The following is a 12,854-nucleotide window of genomic DNA, read 5'->3' as shown; positions in this document are numbered from 1 at the left end:
AAAATATTGAATAAGAAACTCCATACAATTAATTAGCATTATTCATATACTGGTAAATTACCATCTGATTATCTCTCCAAAGCACTATGTTACTATAATTTTAGTACAGTGTCAACTGTTTCACTTGAATTCAAACCTAAGCCCTATCTCCTGCATCACTTCATAGACTTAACTCTTCACAACAAAAATACTCCTGAGCTAATGTCATTCAGTGCTTTGTACAAGGCACCAAACATACAGTAGTTAATAATTTGAGTGGATAACCTGTCCCTGATTCTGTGGAGTGAGTTCTCAACCAGGCATCTAGTCAATCTGCTTAACAAAGCAAATCTTCCTCCCTTTCTAATGACCTATACTCATATACCTTATGTTTTGTTACATAAGTAAGTAATTGAAACTTAGGATTTTAGGATTTTCTTAAATGAAGGATTTAAAAAAACACAGTTTAAAAACTCTCTTTCCTTTGCTTTTAGGAAAACCATTTCTTTGAGGTTGCATTCTTCTTCCCAAGGTTTCTTCCACTTAGGAAGAGCAAGCATCAGCCAGAGACTAGTTGAACATACTGCTGCTGCTGTTACATCAGCTTCTGTACAACACTGACATAAATGGGGAGAGAAAAGCCAGGAGCTGGTAGAACTTAATAGAAATGTGTTTCAGATGGAAAACAAATAAGGAAAATTACAAAGGTAATCCTAAGTCCTTGAGACTTATTGATAATAGGCTTGTAATGCTAATTTCTACATAATTTCTGTAGAGCTGTTGCAGTGTTCTGAATGATCATTTCTGAAGTCAGAGAAGTTCAGTCCTACCGGTGAAGTAATTGAGGCCTGACAAGAAAGCCATCACCACCTTATTATCTGAAATGTAAAACATTATGCCCAAATGTGAAGAGTCCTAGTTTGTACTGATTTTTCTGTGTAGATCCATGTAAATCTCTTCCCTCATTTAATTCCATTTTACCACAGGATTCAAGTCATTATAAACCCCAGACAACATTTTTATTTAAAGACATTAACCCATTTTGTTGATACTCAGAGAACATGTCTATAGCTCTATATCACTAAGAATTTTCCTTTTCACCTTCTCTTACAGAATTTTCAAAGCAGGACTCTTTTGGGATAAAAAAATAAACATTTTAAAATTTCAAAGATTAACATGTTATAGCCACAAGATATCACTCAGGCAAAAAAAATGATCAGGAGGCAAGCAAGCTGGACATTGCCCTAGCACTTGTGGCCACAGTCTGCCCAACAATGACAGACAGACCGTCAGCCAAGCAGGCTGCTGAGTTCATCCAGTGCAGCAGCTCTTGCATGAACAGTTCAAAACAAGGAGCAGGAACAACGAGCCTAGCTGTAGCCTTTCCAGTGTTCCCATAGATTTGTACTGCAGGGGCTCTGGGGACTATTTCCAGCCATGGAGAAAGCATACAGTAGATCAGACTTCCTCCTCCTCCTCCTCTGTAACTGACTGTGTGCTGTTAGGCTGGACTAGATCTCATGGTATAAGGAAATGTGAGAATTCATCTTCCAGTCCTACTTATGCTTTTTCTGAAATAAAGTGGAACATACTCACCAACAGCTGCTCAACAGTTGCCACTGATTTCAGTGCTCTTCAATCTGCTCCATAACTCAGCAGGGTCTCCCCATGGGATCAATAGTTGCTCTCCAGGCTGCAGGGCTTGCTGCTTTCATGAGCACTGCAGAATGAGACTGCCAGCTGCATGCCTAAAGCTTCAACAGCCTTTTTGCTTTCTTGACTGGGTACAGGGGATGGGGGGGAAGATGTTTCTAGAACAAATCTTCTTTTTATGACTTATGCTTTACAAACTATACTCTGCCCTAACAAACATTTCTAGGCATTTTAGCTACACACTATTTTGAATGTTGTCTTTTGTCTCATAATTTCTCAAGATATTTTTGATGTTATGCTAGTAGAAACACCAACATTTACTCCAAAATTGCTCTGCAGGTCACTTTTTTTCATCCAGCTGTAACAAAAAGGAGAGGAAAAGAGAGAGTTAGAACATGAGAAATACACCCTCCACCCTAAATTTTGACTGCTATATATTATCAAATTATTTTTAAAAAAGACGCAAAGAGCTATGAGTAGTCAAATCTGATTACAGAGGTATTATATTGTATTAAAGTTTAACTAAATTTTGCGTAATTTAGCAAAGTCCTTTAAGCTTTGGGTACTCACTGCATCCAAAATATATCAGAAATTGAACACTTGAGGGAAAGGGAAAAGAGAAGGGGAAAGGGAACTTCTGGGAAGTGAAGGGAAAAAGAAAAAGAAAAAGAAAAAGAAAAAGAAAAAGAAAAAGAAAAAGAAAAAGAAAAAGAAAAAGAAAAAGAGGAGAGGAGAGGAGAGGAGAGGAGAGGAGAGGAGAGGAGAGGAGAGGAGAGGAGAGGAGAGGAGAGGAGAGGAGAGGAGAGGAGAGGAGAGGAGAGGAGAGGAGAGGAGAGGAGAGGAGAGGAGAGGAGAGGAGAGGAGAGGAGAGGAGAGGAGAGGAGAGGAGAGGAGAGGAGAGGAGAGGAGAGGAGAGGAGAGGAGAGGAGAGGAGAGGAGAGGAGAGGAGAGGAGAGGAGAGGAGAGGAGAGGAGAGGAGAGGAGAGGAGAGGAGAGGAGAGGAGAGGAGAGGAGAGGAGAGGAGAGGAGAGGAGAGGAGAGGAGAGGAGAGGAGAGGAGAGGAGAGGAGAGGAGAGGAGAGGAGAGGAGAGGAGAGGAGAGGAGAGGAGAGGAGAGGAGAGGAGAGGAGAGGAGAGGAGAGGAGAGGAGAGGAGAGGAGAGGAGAGGAGAGGAGAGGAGAGGAGAGGAGAGGAGAGGAGAGGAGAGGAGAGGAGAGGAGAGGAGAGGAGAGGAGAGGAGAGGAGAGGAGAGGAGAGGAGAGGAGAGGAGAGGAGAGGAGAGGAGAGGAGAGGAGAGGAGAGGAGAGGAGAGGAGAGGAGAGGAGAGGAGAGGAGAGGAGAGGAGAGGAGAGGAGAGGAGAGGAGAGGAGAGGAGAGGAGAGGAGAGGAGAGGAGAGGAGAGGAGAGGAGAGGAGAGGAGAGGAGAGGAGAGGAGAGGAGAGACCTGCAGTGTTTATGATAAATATATCCTGGTTACCTTGGAGCAAATCACAGCTGAGTACAGACTAAAATCTTGTTTCCAATAAGTCCCAGATTTTAGTGATTTACATTCAATTTTAGTGGATGTGGACTTAGGTGCTAGAATCTGCTGTAATCTCTATCAAAATATAACCCAAATCACAAAGTTAGGGAAGCAGGTGGCTTTGAATCTGCACTTCGCAGATTCTATCAATTTTTCCCACTTTCAGTTAAAAAGAGAGGAACAATAACTACCTATAAAAATCTTCACACATGACTAAGAAGGTTGTTGCCAGTTTTAAGAGCTCTATTTTGAGTAGTTTTGGGCCAAATGGGATTCACACTGAAAAACCTGCCTCTACCACTGCTTAAGAGTCTCAGCAAAAATGCCAATGAACAATTACACTAAGTAACAGTAGTGTATTCCTTTCTCATTCCCTTCCAGACCAAGATGAAAATGCATTTTGGGACACAATGGGACCACCTACTGTTGATTTTCAGTTTGTGATATAGTGCATTCCACAAACATCCGAACATCATCTAAAAAGCTGTTCAAAAATGCATAGATCTAATTCATGCCAATTACTTTTCCTACTGAAAAAGAAAATTAAAAACTCTGTGTGGAGCAACACTGTAAATAGCAGTTAAATTAAAAATGTTCCCTTTCACTGAATTAAATTATCAAGGTCTGATACTGCCCAAAATCAAATTCTAAACATGGAAATCCCTGATTCTGTTATACAAAATTTTTGTTTCATGATCTCTATGTACGCTTTGAATATTCTTTTATAGAAGAATTAAAACTGTCTTAAAGTCTGTTGAAAATTTCAAGTAATAAAATAGGAAAAAATTTCAATACGTCCTTTGAGATAGTATCCTTTGAGCAGTCCTTTGAGATAGTCCTCTTCTTTTTGAGGTAGCATCTGCATAGCTATCTGCTCCCTTTTCATGTCTGTCTGGAGAACAGAAGCACAGATAGCAGTGCTACCGTTACTGGTGTCTTCAAGGAAAATTTTAATTAGTTCTGTACCAGAACTAATTTCACATGACATTCACTTTTTCAGGTAATAACAGAAAGCTATTATATGCTATAATGCGGATTCCTATGTAAGATGTTTTTGTTGGTTTTGTTTTGTTTTATTATTGGAGCGGTGAACTGTTTTCTAATTTGAACTGCATGGATACTGCCAGTATTCAGTTTTACATAAGAAGCAGCTTCACATAAGAAATAACCACATTTATAAATTACCTCTTTTGCCTTTAGAAACAATCCATGGACTTCCAGAATGCCCACATCAGACTTCCTTTGTGAAGCAAGGGTAAACATGAAGCTTATATATAGGAAATAAGAGCTCTTCCTTTTTTAAGCAGAAAATAAAAATCCCACTTTCAATAAGTCTGTACACAAAGACCCCTATACACACCCCAATTCAAACTCTTGGATGTCAAGAGATGATACATATTAAATTTAAGGCATTTGAGGGAGTAAACTGGTAAGACAATGAATTATATGATCTCTTTTGCTTTCCTCTGTGCTTAGTGATGTCACTTCCAACCTACAATGCTGTCATCTAACTGCAGCTACCTAACAAGAGCAGGATCAATGAAAGTTGAATTTGGAAAGTGAACTCTTTCTAAAGATGGACTGGGCCAGCGCTTTGCAGCTTTCTGTTGACAGGTATGGACACCAAAGCTTATTTGCAAAATCTGCAAACTGTCGCTGTTGAGTAAGAAATGACACAGACTCACCAGAAGGCTGGTTTGCACAGCATTTCACTTTACTTCAAAATTCTCTCTTTTATACACTGTTCTGACAGAGACAGACCAGATTGGTCAATTAATCAATACATTTCACCATAAATTAACAAAATGTCTTCCTTATGAACAATCTTTGAGAAAAAAAGGAAAACAGGGTAAGAAAACAACACCTGGTTGTTTATAATAACAAGATATCGTTGTTCATCTTCAACTCCCTAAAGTCTCACAAGCCGATTCTGAGAAAACTTACCTAGTTTTCTCACTCTCTGACCAGGCTGTCACATCCACAGCTAACTTTGCAAATTAAAACTGTTTCATAGAAAATTTACCTCGGGGAATTTATGTTTATTCACAAAAGTTAGCACATGCTTAAAACAATTGTTTCACACTTCAATGCAATGAAAATATCCTTGATTTTAAGTGAATTCCCACATTTCAAGTGGGGAGATGAGAGCAGAGGCTGCTTGGAGGGTTAATATAAATAGATAAGGAGTCATTGTGACTCTACTTGTTTATGCAGCATTCTGCATTTTCCTAAGATAGGTTACAAATAATGGAAAAGGTGCATAACTTCTTCCTGAGCTAATCCCTTCAGGCTAAAACAAAATTAGTATTTAGAATGATTAAATCAAGAAAGACATGTTTAATTATATTGCCAAGCAATATTAACTTCAAAATACATAAAAGGCCTACAGCCCATCAGTCTAAATAAAAACAATTTGAAAACCTCAGTAGGGTTTTTGGGGGACTTTATCAATTTTTGGCTAATGTATTTGACAGAATTTATATTTTTACATCTATGGGAATAGATATAATTTTATATATTTGAGCTGTTTTGGGTATTATATATTCACCCATATTCACTTGGAATTCCTAGGAATCAGAGTTTCTTACAGAAATAAGATTTTTTTTTTCCAGTAAAAATGGGAAGAAAGGGGAAAAAATGCAGCCAATCCAGTTTATACCTGTTTTCCATATACCACTGAAACAAATCCCAGAAGATTTCACAGCAACAGTCAGTTTTAGTTTATCTTCATTCAAAGCTAAGCTTGTGGGAGAAGGGAGACAAGATATAACACATGTCTAGATATATAGAGAGATGTATTGTATATAGACCTAAAATAGTTAACTTTAATTTTTTTTTAGTCATTTGCTGTTCAACAAATGTATAGAAATACTTCCCTACTTAATACCAGGAGGTTATACTCTTCTAACATATAACTCTGACTTCAAACTGTATTTCTGAAACATCAGAAGACCATGTCTGAATCGTCCCAGTATGGAATATGTTAACAATTCAAAATAGGTCTTTTTTAAGACATTAAGGGATAGTTTTAAGTGTCTAGTATAACAAAAAATGTTGAATATTAACCATTTTTCTTTGTTAGTCTTAGAAGAGATTAAGCAGTGGCAGTGGGCTGTTAGGGGGATGCTGGTGCTTGTAGATCAGGTTTGGCTGAAGAACTGTGTGGCTGCAGGCTTAAGCAAGTCAGTTCTCATTAATTTTTAAAAATCACTTTTAAACCACTTTATAAGTATATTTCAACTAGAACGTACAACTTCCTACGTGTAAGTATGTTTTCCTACATCAGTAATTCTTCTATAATGAGTAGTCAAGGGGGACTGGAACTACCTTCATTTTGGGCATACCTAAGACTTTTTCAATTTCACTGTTCATGTGTATTGTTTTAATACAGAGAAATGCCAGTTCCTATTCCTATTCCTATTCCTATTCCTATTCCTATTCCTATTCCTATTCCTATTCCTATTCCTATTCCTATTCCTATTCCTTCATGGAATTTTCTAATAAACAGTGAACATTTTCATGTCTAGCTTGCACACCTTGCTTCTGTATGCAATTTCAGAGAATTTTTGACAGTGAAATGTGACCATCTGCCAGACTGTGAAGTAGTTGACAACTTCAGCTGTAGCCACTTCCCATTTACTTAGTATTATAAACATATCAAAGGATTTCAACTATTTCCTGTGCTTCATGGTATGGCCTCCCACACCCGAACTACTTTACATCATCTTGCCAGAATGTCCTATGGCGAATATTCACTATTCAATGAGGAACAGTTTTATTTAAGCAGAACTGCATGGGGCTTTTTAGGAAGTGTCTCCTTGCTTCCAGTTGGCTTTCAGATGTTTTTTAAATTGCTGTGCTTTTTTTCTCACCCATTTACAATCTGATTTTCAAAAGTACAGAAAAACCTGCTGCTCTTGTTTTAAGTGGCTTAGCTAGCCTAACATCTCTGCTAATCAAATAATTGGTTCATCACTGTTTCAATGCTGTTGCTTTTTGTAAAACAACAAAAAAACAATCAACAAGTTGAGAAACCAGATAGCCATGTTAAATGGTTGTAGGATTTGGTAAAATAGATTCTCCATATGCTAAGAAGTAGTTTGGTGCCTTAATGCTTCAGAATCAGAAAATATGAGCAGCATATGCGTTCAAAGTAAACACCGCTGAAAGTGCTAAAACACAAACACAGAAAGTAAAATCATCCCTTTTATACAGATTTTACATTAAACTTTGAGGTTAAAAAAGGCAGCCATAAGAAATATAGCAAGGTATATAAAACCTTAATGCATAAGAAAAATCATATTGACTATAACAAAAATGAACCACCCATAGGTCCAAAATTTCATTCACATATGCCTGGGTAGTAAAAAAGTAGTATAAAAAATTTTGAAAGGAAATTCTGAGAGATAGAGCTATAAGGCTTTTTACCATTTGTGTTAACTCTAATGGAATATATGGGGGCTGTTAGTTTTTATTTCCTCACAGACTAACTCAGCAAGAACAAATAACTTATACATCATTGTTCTGCCAATCTGTATTCCTCATATGACTTCAAATAAAAAAAAGGAAATTAATTTTTAATTTTGTAATATTGTTGCTGAATGTACCAGTTTCCCTATTCCTCTTATAATAGCTATTTGGCATATTTTTAGAAAATATTTAACTCTAAAACTGTAACAGTTTCCCTTTTTTAAAAATTAAAAACCTCTTTCTTATCTCTATGTTGCCTAGATTACGAAAACTATAAAAAACACTTTGAAAATAACTCAAAAGTTAGAAAAAGTTGGGTCAAGGATACAGAGCAACTCTCAGCACGTCATAGGTATTTTACCCCTCCTTTCCTGTGCCTGTTGTATTCTGGGATGTAAAAGCAAGAAAGATTCTCAATTTTCCTCTGAAGACTTGAATCCTAATGCTGCATGGGGAGGGCAGAGAGCCCCCCAGCTCCCAGGAATGGATCAGGAGTATCTGTGTTTTCTGTTAGAGAGTGCAGCACACAGCAGGTGAGCAACCCACAATGTGTCTGAGATTTGAACTGTTGGTTCTGGAGCATTTCTCATCCACAGGGGTTGTGGTTATTGTTGATCTGCAAAGTAGGTGAGCATGCAGCAATAGTGCTGTGTGCTCCCTCTCTGGCACAACGGCATGGGTCGCAACCTAGCCCAAAGTGAATTTACTTCTTTCCATTTCCTCATTCCTAACAGCACTAAACTATCAGAAATATTTTATTTTGTTAGACAGAATCCACCACCCCTGTGGTCACAATAACTTCATTTGTTAGTGGGAGGATGGGAAGAGGGGGGAGGAACAGGTGAGAAAGAGAGAGAAGAGACCTGCATGTTCGAAATTGAAGAAAAGCCTGCTTGTGCTGAATACATTGGAGAAATTGTTCAAGAACAGTTCATCCATGTGAAAAACACAACCCCTACATGGCTGCCAAATTCAAGTAAGACCTGGTATGTTATGTAAGTGCCAATGCTAAAACTTCAAGCTGCCTGGAGGCAGTTTCAACTTCTACACCCCATTTTTTTTCTAAGGCTTTAGAACATTTGAGAGAGATGTTGTTTGCATGTTTGTGTCAAACCTTTCCATTCTTTTGTGCTTGTTTCCAATGTAAAAAAAAGGGAAAAAAAAAAAAAAAAAGGTGAGTATATATAGATATGTGTGTTTGGCACGTTCCACAAAGTCAACACCCAATTCAAGGAGCTGGGATAAAAACACATAGCGTAAAGGGACCTGACAGTACCAGAACAGTTACAGGAAAATTATGTGTTTTCATACATTTTATGACACCTGTAGTTAAACATGGTGTGTTTAACATGTTCTCATACTGCACCAGGATTGGCTGGTGGCCACTTCTTGACACCATCATACCCACATGTTCTCAGGCAACCCTGTGATTGCCTGCCTCTGTCCTTTGAGCCATAAAGAGTTCAGATAAAAAATACACACATTTATATCCAGCACATACTTATCTAGAAATACATATGTATTAATGAGCCAGGGGACATTTGTGCCCTCATTCAGTCCAGCAAGATGGACACACAGGGCAACACGGCAGATTGGGACTTTGCTCAGTGCTACAAGACACAGGCAAGGCTGTTTGCAAAAGTGGAAAACAGAGCAAATGCCACCTTCAGAAGAACATGCAGGAGGAGGCAATAACGAAAAGACAAAAATTGATCCAAGAGAAGACAGGTGGACCAGAAAAAGTGGCCAATAGGCCCATGAACCACAAACTGGATTTCAAGATCAGTGTCATGCAGAAAGGATGGTAGTGGTGGAAAGCTCTCTTTCCCTGTAGCTGTGATGGATCTTCCAGCTACCTGTAATACCATTTTGGGGTGGGGGTTGGGTCTTCATCTAAGGATATGTTTCTCCATATCCTCAGTTTGATGTTGCAAATAACGTGGAGGGCTGAACATGCTGTTTGAAGATCCCAGTTCCCGTGGTCACAGAGAACATCAGCGGGATGTTGCTGACAAAAGGGTAGCCAAGCCAGTTTGTGGGGGCTGCAGAAATAGATAGTAACAAAGGATTTAGCATGCACAAACCATGCTTATTTATTCTGAAGCACAAAGCAGCAGCAAGAAGTTATGGGGTGACAAAAGGAAGCATGCTAGGCTGTGGCTCTGGACAGTTCAGAATCTCAGAGCTGGACACAATGTAGAACAATACAGACATGTTACTTTAGGTACAAAATCTGTACTTGAAGCTTATTAAACATTTATTCATTGTTGAACCTGCTACTTATGCTCAACTCAATCTTGAAGCTGTCAGCATGAGTTAGTCTTTATTTTTCCCACTATTTATTTACATAATGAATGCAATAATTTTTTAGATTGGGCGAGTACTCTCTTGCAAAGTGATCAAGGCTTTGATCAAACTTTCTTTATGGCTGTCATTATTGTGGAAAAAATACATGACAGCATTTTTAGAATCCTGCAACCTATCCCCTAATGCAAAATAATGGACTAAAAACCTGAAATATTTAATTGCTTTAGGCAACAGTGACAATAATCTCTTTTTCACTGCAAGTATTGTAGCAAATTGATTCAGCTGTTTATGGACAAAAAATTTTAGGGCTATATTTTACTAGCATATAATGCCAAAGGTTGTGATGGCTACTTCATTGTTATTCAGCTTCTAAATGAAAAATTCATATGCAATTAATCACCCAAGGTGATAAACTTGTATGCACAAAAGTGCCCAGCATGAGTATAAATTTCATATAGTCTTTATTTTTTTTTAATCTGTGAAGCTAAGTAGCTTTTCCCAGTCTATAAGGAAAACTATTATTTCCCCCACTTTTCCCAACACTGCTGAAAATCTAACTTATGTATGCCCACTTTCACCACTGGATTATTATGGAGGGAACAGCATTATTCTGGAAGAAAAAATAAAAAAACCTCAACAGTTCTTGGCACGGCACTATTCTAATCAGTAGGGATTTTGACTTACAAAATAAACACTTATTATTGCAAACAAGATGGAAAAATATTTGGGGATTCCTGTAGATCGTGCAAAAATAAGAATACAGTGGTGACCCATTGTAGATTCTGAAAAAAAAAGACAGCGAAAAGATGAAAGTTTATTGTTTTACAGGACCCCAACTTTACACTGACCTCTATTTACAAGTCTATGTACCAGTTTATGTTCCTTAAAGGTAGCACAGTTACACTCCTCCCTCCAGATGACTATAAACAGAGGGGAAAAAAGAGGCATTCAACCCTTTTCATTGGCCACTTATGTATGTGGCAAAAAAAAAAAAAAAAAAAAAAAAAAGAAAAAAGTTTAATCTCTCACCTGTTACAATATGGTGAATGTAAAGTAGGATCCTACTTTTTTAGGTGTCCAACCAGTCCTACAGTGCCTACTACTTTTTAATTTAACAGTTTTTTATCCATGTCTGCATTGAATGTTACTGTGAAAATAGCTGGAATGCTCTGTCAGGGGCCAGCTTTGGATATGTGTATTACACAAAATAATGAAAGATGGACTACCTGAAAATGCTAGGTTTTAACATCAGATCCAAACTGGTCATGAGAAGGTCACTGAAAAAATCAGACATAGAAAACTTTCAGACAAACTGTTCACACTGCTGGGCCCCAGAAAAGTGATTTTTGGTAGCAGGAAAAAATTCTGGTTTTATTACAAACCAGACACTGACAGAAAAATATACCAGTAATATTTTGGTAGCCTCTACTTCTTCACCAGCAAAAATAAACCCCATTATCCTCCCAAACACCCTAAATTTATTTTTTGACACCCTGACAGTCTGCTTTTGAATGTTCAAAGCAAAAATCTACCCACCCCATGGGCTCTTTCTCCTTGTGCTTCCCATTACAGTGAAAGACAAGCTTCTGTTTCCCTTACACCATGCTCGAGGAGAAAGCTGCCACAGCGTCTCATCCAAAGCAATGAAGAAGGAGCCATTATGGGTACCTAGTATTCCTTGGAACTGAAGAAGTCTCTGAAAAAAAGGCTGTAAATTTATGGGGTTTGCCATTTTCATCAGTGGGTAGAAGTCTTTCCAGAGATTATTAAAAACTACACTTCCAACAGAATTGGGAAGCTCCAGGCTACACAGCCTGATAAACAGATGATGACAAAAAGGCTAATATGTTGCAGATTAAAGGCCAAAAAACAGTGTGTCCTGAGTATATTAAGAAAAATTCTACCAAATTCCGAATTTCAAAACAATTTTTAAATTTTCCACAGAAAAAAATTGAGACAGACATCCAACCAAACCAATACTAGCATTGTAAGAAAATCAGATTACTTGGGTTATCTCTTCTGTGGCTTGCCATGTGTTCCCATGTGAATTTTACCAATGAGGTTGTGGACACTCCCAAAGGATGTGTGACTCTGAAATGCAGCACTAACATTTCCACAGTGTACTTTCATCATGGCATCAGGTCTCCAACTTTACAATTGCTTACATGCCTTGCAATACTGCTGCCTTTATCATGACACAGATTCTGTGACATTTGAGAGTAGTCACCTGGGGCACTGGATGCAACTGGTCAGGGAGTATTTATGTGTGTCTCCAGATGAGGATGTTATGAAATTTGTGTCCTCAGACTCCAAATTCAATGGCTATTTGCAGTCTGGTGACAAGTCTTCTTTAGAGGTTAATAACATCACTCTAACTGCAACAAACAGTGAAAATATAAATTTGGGGCACTGAGGTGTCTCATGATGAACTGCATTATAAATCCAGCCAGTGATGACCTTAAGTAGAGTGTAATAGTGCAGTGCTCTATCATCAGAAATGAGAAGTGAGCAATAGAAACCAGAACCCTTCAGAATGTGCAGAAGTAGTCTCTGACTAAGAGTGCTTAACAGTATTTTAAAAACCTTCAGTTTTTGACCATGGACATGTGCTGGAAGAACCCCTTTTCTGTTTTTCTGTCATGACCTAACATCCCTGTGAAAATTTATTTTGTAAAATGTCTTTTGGAGAACACAAATCACTACCTCTCTATAATGCCTGAGGATAACGTGTGGTCTGACTGTTGTTGGAACAACAGGCTGGAATTACACTGTAAATATTCTTTAATCAAATTTCTCTGCCTCTCATGTGAAAGTCTCAGTGACAAACATTTATTTCCCTCTAATAATATAATAACGTTGTGTTCAATTATGTATTCTGCTTGTGAGGGCAGAAACTGAGGAGGCTTTTACTGAGTACACAAATA

Source organism: Taeniopygia guttata, chromosome Z, assembly GCF_048771995.1.
Source record: "Taeniopygia guttata chromosome Z, bTaeGut7.mat, whole genome shotgun sequence".
In the NCBI taxonomy this organism is placed as follows: domain Eukaryota; kingdom Metazoa; phylum Chordata; class Aves; order Passeriformes; family Estrildidae; genus Taeniopygia; species Taeniopygia guttata.
This window is presented reverse-complemented; position numbering follows the sequence as displayed.